Source organism: Helianthus annuus, chromosome 7 (genome assembly GCF_002127325.2).
Source record: "Helianthus annuus cultivar XRQ/B chromosome 7, HanXRQr2.0-SUNRISE, whole genome shotgun sequence".
NCBI lineage: Eukaryota > Viridiplantae > Streptophyta > Magnoliopsida > Asterales > Asteraceae > Helianthus > Helianthus annuus.
This window is the reverse complement of record NC_035439.2, coordinates 85,846,978-85,861,510: the sequence shown is the minus strand read 5'-3', so window position 1 is coordinate 85,861,510 and position 14,533 is coordinate 85,846,978.

Below are 14,533 nucleotides of genomic sequence, written 5' to 3'. Positions count from 1 at the left end.
AGTGTTCAACATCAATGAGGCAAACATGAACAATGATGCAGCAGTGAACAATTAGTGTTTTGTATTACCTTAGTTGCTATCTTTTGACACTTCAAGACAATTCCGTTGTTACATAAATAAAGAATTGTTGTTTTTATTTCTGCAAAATTTATGCGTTTGTGTGAATGCTTGATGCAACTTTATGATGTCAACCCAAAGACAAACTACTCGTATGGTTCTGTCATATTATGATCACTTGTGATCTCCCCAAGAACCTTAAACTCTCATTTCTTTTAAGAAACAAAGTCAAACACTTATTGAGAATCCCTCTATCTTTATAGATAGATCTTCATAAATCGTTAAAGTGCCAAATGAAATCCATAGGTTGGATTCCTAGTGTGCCTTAATATCCATACCTAAGGATAACAAAATAAAGAATCAAGTTAACTAAATTTGTGCTTATGTATTTTCTTACATGTTTTGTGGTTGTATGTGATCCATCCAAATCCTCATAGAATCTTTCATATCTTCATACGAGAGATTCATAATGGGATATCCAAAGATACTATCTTAAACCCTTAATGGATTTCAACAGTGTAGTTAAGTCCCTCGGGTTATAAAGTATTATTCTATAATTGGACCTCTTGAAAGGTCTGCTTAAACAGGTTGATTTTGAAAATCTGATTAGAAATATCATGTGATGATGATCCCTTAAGCGGTCTATTTAAAGAGATCGTACGACGGTCTAGTTAAGAAGATCATGTGTTGATCTAGTTAAAAGATCGTTCGTTGATCGAATTAAAAGGATCCTTTGGTGGTCTAGTCAAATCGCTTCATATTTATTCAAGTAATTTTCCTACGGATTATGAAATGGACTGTGCGGACTGTGCAAGGAATTACGTAATTATGGAGGCCTACATAATTATGGAATTCAGTGCACAGGAACCACAGGAAGTTTCATCATGTGTTAAGACCTAGTGACAAGAATAATGATACGGGAGAAGTCTCGGACCTCGACCAATGTCATTTATTCTCACACTCCCCCAATTCTGATCTCAATCACACACCAAGTTTTCCTATGATAAGCCTTCATAAGAAACGTTCGTCAATCAGTAGTTCAAAATTTCATGTTTTACTATTTCAAGGAATTCACTCTGAGGGTTAACAAATTCGCTAAGAATCCTAACATGGCCCAGAGTTTTACCTAAGGGTTCAATGGATCTATTATAAGGCGAAACCTTCACAGCTGTCCTCACGAGTTTCCTCTAGAATTAAATTTCGGGACGAAATTTCCTAAAGTAGGGGAGACTGTGACACCTGTGTCACTTCAACCATCAAACAAATGCCAAACCAAGGAAATATTGTATTTCATACTTGGGATTTGTATAAATATGTGTATGCTTTGCACATATCAATTCTTGTTCAATTTCATACTCTACAACGCTTTCTGGAGAATTATACGCAAACTGGTGCATAAACGTACTCAGTTTAATGCGACAAATACTCCGGGAGACCATCCTACACTTAACATACCTTAAATAACCTTTACATAACTTAGAAATAAGTTTTGAAGGCATTGGTATGGCAAAAACAAGTTAATTCGCTTACAGGGACTAAACTTGACAAACTGCGAAAGTATGCCAATTTGAACTGTAACGAACATTCTGGAACATGTCCATAAGTTAAACATACCATATATATCCTTTACATAGCTTAGAAATAGGCTTTGAGGGGTTTGGTATGCTAAAACAAACTTTTGGATCATTCAGGGACTAAATGTGTCAAAAAGTGCATAAGTTTGCACTTTCGCGCATAACTCACGTTCTGAATACATCCGGACATCCAAAAATTTATGTAAGCATCCTTATATTATGCCTTAGTGTTTGGCATGAGAAAAATCCATTTGTCGCGTCATTTGGATCGTCTTGCACGCTTATGCGCATTCCGTCGTAACTAAGCGAACATCGCGATCGTACGGCATCCGGAATATTTTTGAGCATATTTCAAGTCCCCTACACTTTAACTTCATCTTAGAGCCTTGAAATGAGGTTAACGGGGCTTAAACATGCCAAAAATGGGCCAAAATACGTGTTTCTGAAGTGAAGGGACCAAAATTGAAAATTCTGGTCTGGGAACCTTAGGCGGGGCGCGTAAGGATTTGCCAAATCCTTAGGCGGGCCGCGTGAACATGTCTGACAGAAAGATTTTGCATTTAATGCAGAATCTGGCCTTTCGTTCGATCAAAGGGCGATGCCTTTTCACCCAATGAAGAGCCAAGGGTCAAGTTCACTGAACTTATCCACTTGGACACATGTACGCACGAGATCAAGGCACGATATTCGATAAAACGATCCTAACGGTTCCACTTTTCCTATAAATACCCCCCCCTTTAGTGTAAAATTCACAAAATCAGATCTTAGAGCTCTAAGTTGAAACCATTGTTTCATACCTGAGCTATTTGGTCTTGATTAGCACTCGGGGACCCTCCGTAAGTCTTCTTTCGCTCTTTTATTCGCTTTTCGAGTCCGAAAGTCAACGTTTTGTTGACTTTCTGCATTGACCAGCTTATGGTCGATGCGAAGTTCATGGAACTTCATAACGTGAGCGTGATCACGATGGTTATGGTCCATAGTGACCATACCTACTGATCACCACGTTATCTAGGCTCGGTGACGAGTCGTAGTTTCGGCCAAAATGTGCATTCTTGCATGTTTTGTAACCAAACTACTCGTGGGCATCAAAGCCGTTTGTTTTGATGCCAAACCTGTTTCTAAACTTAGTTAAGCATGTTCTAACATGCTTAGCTCGTCACTTTTAGTTTAGTGCTTATATAGGGTCGTAAGGTAAGCGATTTAAACCATCGCTTATACTTTCGAACCCGACCCATTTGGTCGGTCATTAGGACCCGACCAAACACATTAGGTGACCATAGCTATAACCTTCCGAGGTTATACCGTGTGGTCGCAATGTTAGGCGCTCCGAACGCGTTCTACGCGAACGACGCGTTAGGGTAGCATAAGCTACCTAAACGGGTCGTGATGGACCGTAAGCACTTAGATCAGGTTTCATTTTAGTATGTAGGCTTTGCTAAGCCATATTACACGAGTCTCCATACTCGTTTGGTTTACGAACCCGCGTACTGTCCGATCCTTCCGATTTGGTCCGGTATATTAACATAAGCTACCTATTAGGTGTCGTTGATATTCCGTGATCTTTAGCATTATCCGGTTATTATACAAGGAATCCAAAGCAATCTCAGGTGAGTACATAGTTCCCCTCTTTTACTGTTTTCCAAACTGTTTTGGGGTGAAGCATGTGTACCTATCTGTTATTTTCATGATTTCAAAGTATAATTGATTATACATGTTAGTATTTATCTTTTGACAAACAAAATGACTATCTATGGTTTAAACACTGATTTCTCAAGGACTACAAAAGTAATTGTTGGGATAGTACTTATTTTGTTCACCAGACCGATTGGTAGTATGATATAGCGCTATAGGACTAGACACCCCATTCCTGTTGTCATGGAATGTCTGAAACCAATTTGTTTCTCCATCCAAATAGGGATTTCCTTTGTGGTATCCCTATAGTCTCAAAAGTGTAGTTTGATGCACTAGGTCTGAATGAATTCTTAAATCGCACCTTTAAAGTATATTTTGATATACTCCCAAAAAGTATAGTTTGATATACTCTCATGTGTGGTATTGTACAGAACCAACATATATTTATCACATCCAAAGCATATTCTGATATGTTACTTACAAAACTAAAGCATAGTTTAATGTGTTATTTATAAATCCAAGGTATACTTGTAATATACTACTGAAAACTATTATTTTGAACAACTAAAGTATATTTAATATACTATCTATCAAACGATTTGGTTTTGGTTAGTGTTTAGATAACAGAACGAGTGTAATGTGATGAAAACATGGTAGATACGCCGCTGGTACTTCTTATATATAAGTGTTTCCATTGCATTACATACCGTGGCGTTATTTAGTACACTTGGGTTAACAATATTGGAACTGAAATATATTTTAATATATTACTTATTCAACTTTCTTAAGACCAAGGTATATTTTATATATACCATAAACGTTTTATTAAAACATTGTTTTTCAAACAAACTTAACTTATACAAACTCATTTTACATGGTTATTCGGTTAACCATACATTATTCTCTTATTTATACATATCATCTGATCCTATCGTTTTTCAAATGATTTACAAGACAAAACAAAAATACGAGGTTCATGACTAAACATTTTCTCAAACTCAAGTCATGAACTCCGTTTTCACAAAACCTATGTATCTCACAGGCATTTTTATGCTGACGTACCTATTTTTACACATGTTTCAGGTGCTGTCTTGAGATGATTGTTGATGCATGCTACATTTAGGATGGACTCGTGCCTTAGCAACTTTAAAACTTGGAAGATCATAGTTATACTTATGTGATTGTAATAGAACAACGAGTTCATTTAATCAATAAAACAATATTTAAATTTCCATGTGTTATGAAACAATGATTCTGTTACAACACTCCCCGACGTTTCCGCCACGTTTTGTATGTTCTACGTGGTCGGGGTGTGACACAGGTTCAAGGATCCTCTCAGGTTCAAGGATCCTCTCAGGTTCAGAGATCCTCCTCCCAGGTTCAAGGATCCTCTCAGGTTAAAGGATCCTCTCAGGTTCAAGGTTCCTCCTTCCAGGTTCAAGGATCTTCATCTCAGGTTTCCGGATCCATGGATTATCCTCCAAGACCTACATTCACAGCACTTCAAGGATCCAACATCTCCCAGGATCAAGGATACTTAAGGAGTGTGCAACCCGGAAGTTCAAATGTTTATCTAGGAGACTTCATACCAATGCAGACCGTTGCTTCCTCTGGTCCCTCGGTTATGCCAGAATCCCGCCAACATGGATTCACATCTAGAATTCCAAACTTGAATCATTCAGGAGGTAACACTTTGAATAATTTTTGCAATGCTAACCATGGCTTTGTGTAGGATACAGGTATCAACCAAGCTATGGCTAAGGAATTGCAGAAACTTAGGGATATAATATCCAACGTTCCAGGAGTGGTTAAGCTCATTCTTGAAATTCCTGATGAAAGCCACAAGATATCTCGTTTTGCACCACCTATTTGTGATGCAGAGATACCGAAGAGGTTTCAGACACCAAATCTGCTTGCTTGTGCAAGGGCTTTGGATCCACACTTACCGGATCAGCGTTAAAGTGGCTGCTAAGTCTTCCTCCTTTCTCTATTACTTCATTTGCTAATCTAGTTAATTTATTTAATAGCCAATTCTCATGCATTAGGAGATTTGAACGATTAACTAGTGATTTATATAGGGTAACTCAAGGTCATAATGAATCACTTAGAGATTACATAATTAAATTCAGTAAAGAATCCTTAGAAATCCCTAACTTAGATATTGCTACAACTCTAGAAGCCTTTAAAATGGGTTTGCTTAGGGATTCAATGTTCTATGATGATCTTGTCATGACCCCTTGCAGGAACTTAGATGAGGAAAGAAACAGGGCCCTTAGGTTCATCCGTTTAGAGGATGACAAAAGGATCCACGAGAGATTCTCAGGATCCTCAAAGCAAGACAAATAAGGATCCTATCTCAAGGATAACTGATCCAAGCAATACTCCAAGCATGACCACCAGAGTGTGCATGCTGTGGAACAAGAGGAAGATGATCAGGATTATCCTCCTATTTCTGAATACTGTTTTTCTGCTGATAATAATGAACTAATCCTTTCTATGCAGAGTTTAGGTGACAAGGTTAGGTGGCCAAGGAAGAATGACAAACCGTCTGCCACCAAAGACGAATCGAAATGGTTGCTTACCATGGGGATTCTGGTCATCTCACAGATGAGTGCATAACATTAAGGAAGGAGATAGGTTATCTTTTGAGCAAAGGATACTTGAAGGAATTGCTCGGAAGGAAAAAGTCAAGGATCAAGTATCCTGAGAAAGTTCCTCCTCCACCATCCGATGCTCAAATCATCCATTTCATCTCCAGAGGTTCTCAGCAGCTAAGAGACGTGCAAAGGAAACAAAGATGGAGAATGGGGGCAGACCTGTTCGGACCTCCATCCTTACCCAGCAGAAAGTGATATCACATGATGAGGATAATTGTGCGGACATTCAGGATCCTCATCACGACGGTGTAGTTATTACATTATTTATATCTAACCATTTTGTTCGCAGGATTCTCGTTGATGGGAAAAGCTCAGTGAACATAATCCAGTTGGATGTCCTCAATAGAATGGACATCCTTGAATCCGATATTGTCCAAAGATCATCTGTCCTTGTGGGATTCAGTGGAGAGACAAAGATTACATTGGGGGACACCAAACTTCCTATCTACATAGAGGGAGTAAATTATGATAATTCTATGTTATTGATTGCTTATCTTGCTGTAATGTTATCTTTGGCAGGCCATGGATACACGATATGAAGGCAGTCCCCCTCAACATATCATCAATGTGTCAAGGTCCCAACTCTATGAGATATGGTGAAGATAGGAAGTGATCAGCATGAGGCAAAGAACTGTTACACTTCTTCAGTGAAGCCAGCCTCCAAGGAGCAAGACATCATGGAGTCAAGAGAGCAAGACGTCAAGGATATTATGTTATACCCAGAGGATCCTGAATCCAAAATTTTTATAGGATCCATGATCCTAGACAGTATTGAGTAGGATTTAGTATCCTTCTTGGAAAGAAGAAAATCTACCTTCGCTTGGAAACATGAAGATATGACAGAAGAAAGTTTGCACTTGAAAGGAATGCCATTATCCAAGAAGAGGGAGACAAATTGCTCAAGGCAAGTTTGAGTGGACTGATAAGCATGAAGCTGCACTTAAGGTTCTTAAGGATTATCTATCCTCAGCACCAGCCCTGATGGAACCAGAAAATGGAGAATCGTTATCCTTATACTTAGCTATTTCAGCTAAAGCAGTAAGTGTGATCCTAGTTAAGGATCATGAAGGCTCTCAACGTCCGGTATACTATGTAAGTAAAATTCTACTTGATGCTGAGGCCAGGTATTCTCATTTAAAGAAATTAATTCTTGATTTAATTATGGCTTCTGCTAAACATAGACATTATTTAGAAACTCACACCATTATTGTGAAAACTAACCTTTCTATCAAGAATGTTCTCAGGAAACTTCAAATGTCAGGTAGAATGGCAAAGTGGGCAATCAAGCTTATTGCATATGACATTAAGTATGAACCCAGGACAGCCATCAAGTCCCAAGCTTTAGCTGACTTTGTGGCTGATTTCAGTAGTGATCTACAAAGGGAAGCTGAATTAGAAGTTTAACAACTTGAGAAGACCAAGGATCCTTAGACACTCCTCACGGATGGAGCTTCAGATGTTAAAGGAACTAGACAAAGCACACTACTAAAATCGCCACAGGGGGGACATTATACCCCAATCCATTGCATGTGAATTCCAAACCACTAATCATGAGGTAGAGTATGAGGCCTTGATAGCAGGTTTGCAATTAGCTAATAATATGAGGATCAGGTATCTTCAAGTATATGTAGATTCTCTATCAATTACTAATCATTATAATAGTTCTTACACTATCAAATGTGAAAAGCTAATTAAGTAATTAGAAATAGTCAGGAAACTGGCAGATTCTTTTGCTTTTTTCAGTCTATCACAGGTACCCATGGAAGAAAATGCAGAAGCTGACGCTTTAACTAACCTTGGATCATTCCTAAAGATGCCAGAAGATGTGAAAAATACTCATCACCCATGTTTTAACTCCTGCAATTGAGGATCATGTAGCCATGGAGATAGTGGAGGATTCTACAATCATACCTGGTGATCGTGCACAATCGAATTCAGGATCCTGGATCCTTCCAATCCTAAGATATATACAACATGGAGAGATCCCTACAGGACAAAATCCTAAAGCTTTCAAAGTCAAGGAGACTGTGGAAACCACACTGGGGGCAGAGCACTGTTCTCAAGGATCCTTAGAACAACATACTATAGGCCTATCACGAAGAAGGATGTTGTGGATTATGCAAATAAGTGTGATGCTTGTCAAAGACACGGTAATATTCTACACCAACCAACATAACATCTGCATCCTAAGAAGAAGCTTTTGCTCAAAGTCAGAAAAAAGGAAATGGCCAGTTATCAACAAAAAATGGCTGGAACATACAACAAAATGTCAGGTTCAGAAGATTTCAAGGTCCCTACTTAATTGAAGCTGAATCAGGAAAGGGGGCATATCATTTGTTAACAATGGATGGTGATCTCCTACCAAGAGCTTGGAATGTTGTTCATCTCAAAAAATACTTTAAGTAAGAAGGATCAGGGATCCTCAGCAATACCGGTATTCTGATTAAGGATCTAGGATCCTCAAAGGATATATGATTCTACATTTGGTAACACGTTACTTTCATTTCCATTTTCATTCATTTTATACTTATTACTTATCATAAGTTAAAGATGTTAATCTGTTAACATCTATTTTCACAAAGTTTAAGCTTTTGCAGAGTTGTTATCATTTTACAGAAGATCAAAGTGGTTGGCCAACTCTCCAAAGTTTATGGGCTTGTCCCCAGTTATTTGGGCTTGTCCCCAGTTTTGGGCTTGTCCCCAGTTTGGGCCTGTCCCCAGTTTCGCCAGTAGCGCACGATGATCCTGGTGCAGTTCATGGCAATCGGACCAGTACTCGTTTTAGGGGCTGACAATTTCATTGTACTGGCTGTACCCAGGATCCTACGTATAATGGTAGACGTACCATACATCCGTTTCTAAGGTTTCTAACGTTTTCACGTTAGCTAAGGTTTCGGCATTTTCATGTCGCTCAAGTTTGGATAGTCGCCAGTGAGGGCCATACTCCAGTTTACACAAGTTATATGGGCTTGACCCCAGTTTACATCCGTTTATTTGGGCTTGTCCCCAGTTTGTTGGGCTTGTCCCCAGTTTATTTGGGCTTGTCCCCAGTTATTATGGGTTCATTCCCAATTATTTGGCTTGGTCCCAAGTTTGTTTTTCTTGCAGGATTTTGGAGCTTTAAAGCTATACAAGTTCTGACGATAAGGATCCTTGATCCTAGAAGCTTTACTTTTCATAGTTTGCTTATTCAGTAATAATTTACAAGGATATAGAATCCTAACTTGGATTCTCTGGTATGTTATATTCTAACTTTTCCTAAGCTGGAAGTTGTCTCTTATCCTTTTTGGTTAAGGATCATTGATCCACATTTATATGAACACTTCAAGTTTTCTATTAAAAGTGTAACATTATCATCAGATTTTCAATAACTTTCCAGTTGTTTGGTGATGATATTTTTGAAAATAGAAAGCATACATGAAAAATAAAAAGGGAAGAAACAACTATAGATGTAGCTAAAAATGTTTAATGTTATTACCCATTCATTATGTATCAAATCATCTGGCCTGGATTTCACCAGCAAAACCGTGGACCATCCACCCAGGCTGGATAAGGCTATCTAACAGTTAAAATGTCTATGCAGAAATTAAAGTGCAGGAAGGTTAATAGCAAACTGTGTAGAAGGATTCATTCTCCACAAACAGAAGGATCTTCTTGTTTGTAAAGGCATTTGAGGAGTTATCTCTAACTCTATATTTTGCAATGATGATTATAGCAGGTCTTATCAGTGACGACAAGTAGTGTAACGACTAGTTACCAGCAGCAACGGCTAGTCCGCTTCTAATGGAAATATGACAGCTGTGAATCCTTATCACAACTGCCATATTGGGGGTAATTGTTAGGGCATGGATTTTGTGCTAAGGATCATCTATCCCGAGACTAGGCATGGATCACGGATCCTTAATGGCTGATGCAGAGAGTCTGAGGATCCAGAGTCTGAGAATCACGAGTCTGAGGATCACGAGTCTGAGGATCCAGGATCCTTAACAGAACTTATGTTTTGTTACAATTGTCACGTTTTTAATGTGTAAATGCAGATAATGGACGTAGTGGACTACTTCTTTGCTGGAATCTCGTGGAATATGCTTCTTAGGCACGTGGTCAATGAAGAGATAACCGTTAGTGGTGGTCATGGGTGACTTCCACCTTTTCCGGGAAGTTAGTTAATTGATTTTTCTTATCATTTTAAGGGGAAAACGAGCTCAATGAAGGCATAAGTCGTGCACACCACAGAAAATACGCACAACACTCGAATTCTCTGCAAACACTTAGCAAAAAACACACACTTTCACTAGAAATTGATTGTATTGAGCTTGTTTTCTTCCGAAGTTGTACAAGGATCACTATTGTTTTTGCAATATATTTGGTGATCGGTAGTTTCCATCACCCGAGGTTTTTTATGTGGAGATCTTCTAAAGATCAAGGGCTTTTTCCTCGTATAAATCTCGGTGTTCATCGTTGATTTTATGTACTTGCCATTCATACAATTAACCAAGCATCATACCTAACAAAATCAGATTTGGTTGCATTATCCTTGTGTGATTTTTGACCAAAACAATAAGGATTCCTATTATCCATATCCTGACCCCTGCTATTGAAGATCATTTGGTTATGGAGATAGGAGAGGATTCTGCAATCATCCCTAGTGATGATACTCAATCTCATTCAGGATCATGGATCCTCCCAATCATGAGATACATACAACATGGAGAAATTCCTACAGGAGAAAACCCCAGGGTTTCAAAATTAAGGTATCTCAATTTACAATATTGAATAATATGTTGTATAAACGATCTCTTGCAGGACCATATCTAAGATGCATTGAGGATCCTGAAATCCACGAAGTCCTAAAGGATTTCCATGAAGTAGATTGTGGAAACCACACTGGGGGCAGAGCATTATTCTCAAGGATCCTGAGGACAGGATACTGTTGGCCTACTATGAAAAAGGATGCTGTGGAATATGCCAAGAAGTGTGATCCTTGTCAGAGACATAGTAATATCCTTCACCAACCAGCAGAGCTTTTGCATCCTATATCCTCTTCTTGGCCATTTAGTAGATGGGGAATGGATATAGTTGGTAAGCTTCCTAAGGCAGCTGGTGGAAAAGTATTCATGCTTGCTATGACTGATTACTTCTCCAAGTGGATAGAGGCCGAAGCCTTTGCTCAAGTCAGAGAAAAGGAAGTTATATCCTTCATTAAAAGAAACATTATTACTAGATTTGGTATTCCTTCTGAAATTGTATGTGATAATGGATCCCAGTTTATTGGGAATAGAACTACTAACTTTTGTGATAGCTGGGGGATTAAGATGATAACATCAACACCAGTCCACCCACAAGCTAATGGCCAGGCAGAATCATCCAATAAGATCATCATCAACAACTTCAAAAAGAAACTTGGATCCAAAAAAGGGAAATAGGCAGAAGAACTACCTTATGTGTTATGGGCCGATAGAACAACTCCCAAGAATGCTACTGGTCAAACTCCATTTTCTTTGGTGTTTGGGACAGAATCAGTGATCCCTACAGAGATGGTGGTTCCAACTGCAAGAACAAGTATCCGTGATCCTGAGGGAAATGCTGAAAACTTGGTTCAAGACCTGGATACTATAGAAGAAATCAGGGATTTGGCAAGGATAAGGATGGCCAGTTACCAACAAAGGATGGCTGGAGCTTACAACAAACATGTCAGGATCAGGAAATTCCAAGTTGGTGATTGTTAGGGCTGGATTTTTATGACTTATGATCCTTACATGTGATCCTAACCAGTGATCCTTGTTTCTTTGGCAGATAGTGATCCTCAGAAGAGTTCCAAGATCAGGATCACGGACCATCCTAGGGATCCTCATACTAACGATTGTTCTCTTTGGATTTAATGTTGTCTTGCAGGAATTTCGAGTAGGATCCGCTCTTAGCAACGTAAACAAGGAACCTATCACGCTACTTTGGCATATGCATAATCAAAGATGGACGTTATGGACAATATGGAAACTCAGCACAATTTAAGGGCGATAATTTAGGCTAAATTTACTTCTATTCTTGAAGGGGTAACGAGCTAATAGTTAGGTTATTTACCTAAAATACGACCACACACACTTGTATAAGTAGCACTCTTCCACATGCGGAAGACACGACACATTTCTCACACGCTTTAGCATACGATACTATAGTGATCCTTGTACCTAGCTCGTTACCATCCAAAGTTGTAACCAATATTTGTTATATCGAAGTTTGGTGATCGGTAGTTTCCATCACCCGAGGTTTTTTATGCCGGAGATCGTTGATCAAGGGCTTTTTCCTCGTATAAATCCTTGTGTCACTTGTGCATTTTACATTTGAGTGATCCTTCACTTTGTTCATCATGCCAAGCATCATTCCCCGTTTACATAAAGTTTGGTTGCATTATCTTTAAGTGATTTTTGACCAAAACAGTTTGGCGCCCACCGTGGGGCAATTGGTGCTTCATTCATAAGAAAGTTTTTCTGTTGGTGATCATTCCGGAAGTGTTGCATGGCTTCATCATTGAAGAATACTTCCACAGCGATGTCTGCAGTCAATTCATCTAATGGCATTCCACCTTTGCCTCCACCACCAGCTGGATCTCAGAAAAATGCTGAGAAGAGACCAACTCCTATCTTCTCTAAACCTTCATCTTCTGCTCTAACTTCTTCTGCTCCCAGTACTAGTGATATATTTACTTTGATTTTGCAGATGAGGGATCGTATGCAGCAGCAGGATGAAACTAATGATAGGATCCTCAGAGAAATCGGAGATCTCAAAAGACAAAAGAAAACGGCAGAGGATCATTCCCCACTGATGCCCAAATCTTTGAATTTTGATACTCCGATGGTTACTTCACAGCCATCAGAGGCCCCAGGCGTTCAACATATGGGTGGATCAAGAGGAGTACATTTCGGCCCAGCAGCAATGACTCAGGCATCAGGATCATATTTCCAACCGGCAGGATCCTATACTCAGCATATGGGATCCTTCATGAACTCGGGATCCTCCTTCATTCCAGGATTATCCCAGGATCAAGGATCCTCCTTCGTTCCAGGATTATCCCAGGTTCAAGGATCCTCCTTCGTTCCAGGATTATCCCAGGATCAAGGATCCTCCTTCGTTCCAGGATTATCCCAATTTCAAGGATCCTCCTTAGTTCCAGGATCATCCAAGATATCGGGATCCTTCCAAATGCCAGGATCCCTAAAGAATTTGCAAACAGGAAGTCTAGATGTCCATCAAGGAGATTTTATTCCAATGCAGACCATTGCTTCCACTGGTCCCTCCATCATCCCAGAATCCCAGCAACATGGATTCACATCCAGTGTTCCTAACTTGAACCCAATGGGAGGTAACACTTTAAATAATTTTCTTACCACTAACCATGGATTCGTGCAGGATACAGGTATCAACCATGCTATGGCCAGAGAACTGCAGAAACTGAAGGATATGATCTCAAGTGTTCCAGGGGTAGTTAAACCTATCCCGGAGATTGCAGATGGAAGCCATAAGGTATCTCGTTTTGCACCACCAATTTGTGATGCTGAGATACCCAAAAGGTTCCATATCCCTACTATGAAGCTGTATGATGGTACAACGGATCCTGAGGAACACATAGCACAATACAGGGAGAGGATGGAGATCAATCCAATTCCAGAAAAGTTAAAGGAAGCATGCCTATGCAAGGGATTTGGATCCACTCTTACTGGATCAGCTCTTAAATGGCTGCTAAGTCTTCCCCTTTACTCTATTACTTCGTTTGCTAGTTTAGTTAATTTATTCAATAATCAATTCTCTTGTAGTAGAAAATTTGAAAGATTGACTAGTGATTTATATAGGATAACCCAGGGTCATAATGAATCATTAAGGGATTATATAACCAAATTTAGTAAAGAATCCTTGGACATTCCTAACTTGGATGTGGCCACAGCTGTTGAGGCCTTCAAGATGGGATTGCTTAAAGATTCATTGTTCTATGATGATCTTGTTATGACACCATGCAGGAACCTAGACGAAGTAAGAACTCGGGCACTCAGGTTCATCCGGCTAGAGGATGACAAGAGGATCCAGGAGAGACAAGTAGGATCCTCAAAACAAGAAAAGCAAGGATCCTCTTTCAAAAGCAACAAATTCAAATCCTGTAACAGAACTGCCAATCAGAATGTGCATGCTGTAGACCAAGAAGAGGATGATGAAGATTATCCTCCAATTTCTGAATACTGTTTTTCCATTGATAATCATGAACTAATCCATACAATGCAGAATCTAGGAGAAAAGGCCAGATGGCCCAGAAAAAATGACAAAACAGCCGCAACCAAAGACAAATCAAAGTGGTGTGCATACGACGAGGATTTTGGGCATTTAACCGAAGAATGCATCGCATTAAGAAAGGAAATTGGATATCTGCTAAGCAAGGGACATTTAAAAGAGTTGTTGGGAAGAAAAAAGCAAAGGACTCAGGATCCTGAAAGGATCCCTGAAAAAGCTCCAGCCCCTCCGGCAAATGCACAAGTGATCAACTTTATTTCTGGAGGATCAGACATCTGTGGTACATCCTTCTCAGCAGCTAAAAGGCATGCAAAGTGTTAGGGCTGGAATTTTATTATA